Here is a 757-nt window from a genome sequence, read left to right as displayed (position 1 = left end):
GAGAATTGGGGCACAGGAAGCCAGGCACAAGATGGATATCACCGAGTGAGACTCAGGACTTTTTGCAGCATTGGTCATCTGGGCACAGTGAATGCTTTGTACCACCATTTGAGACTCTAAGGCACAGGTCCAGGGCACCAGCCTGACAGTACTCTTGACATTGGCTCTAATGAGGGCCATTCTGTTATTCCCCAAGAATGCATAACTAGCTTTTTCAAATTCCTATTAATTTTTATTCACTTTAGGAATAATACCTGGATGCATATTTTAGAAAATCTAAACAGCATAGTTAAAGCTGTAGCTTCCTTCAACTCCCCACAAACTACTAATCCACTATTGATGTGAGAAGATGCTTTTCTATGTATCAATATTTACAAACTTAACACAGGGAATTAGTTTTCTTCCTGGAATGGCAAAGTATGGTGCGTCTTCTTCTGCAATATGTTAGAGCTTATTGCGATTTGGTATTGTCATCAGCAAACTACATTGTCTCTTCTACGTTTTATTGGAGAGACTTTTTCCAACACACAATACAGGCTTTTATATGAAAATGTTGTAAAAGAAAGGGCAGCTTCAAACATTTCTTGTACAGCAACCCTGTTGTATTTGCCTGAAGCAGAATAACAGTAGTGCCCCTCTTGCAGTTTCTATTAATAAGAGTACTGGCATTATTGATACTATGTATAAAATAGATAACTAATGAGAACATTCTGTATAGCAAAGGGAACTCTAGTCATTGCTCTGTGGTGACTTAATG

Source organism: Physeter macrocephalus, chromosome 1, assembly GCF_002837175.3.
Source record: "Physeter macrocephalus isolate SW-GA chromosome 1, ASM283717v5, whole genome shotgun sequence".
NCBI lineage: Eukaryota > Metazoa > Chordata > Mammalia > Artiodactyla > Physeteridae > Physeter > Physeter macrocephalus.
This window is presented reverse-complemented; position numbering follows the sequence as displayed.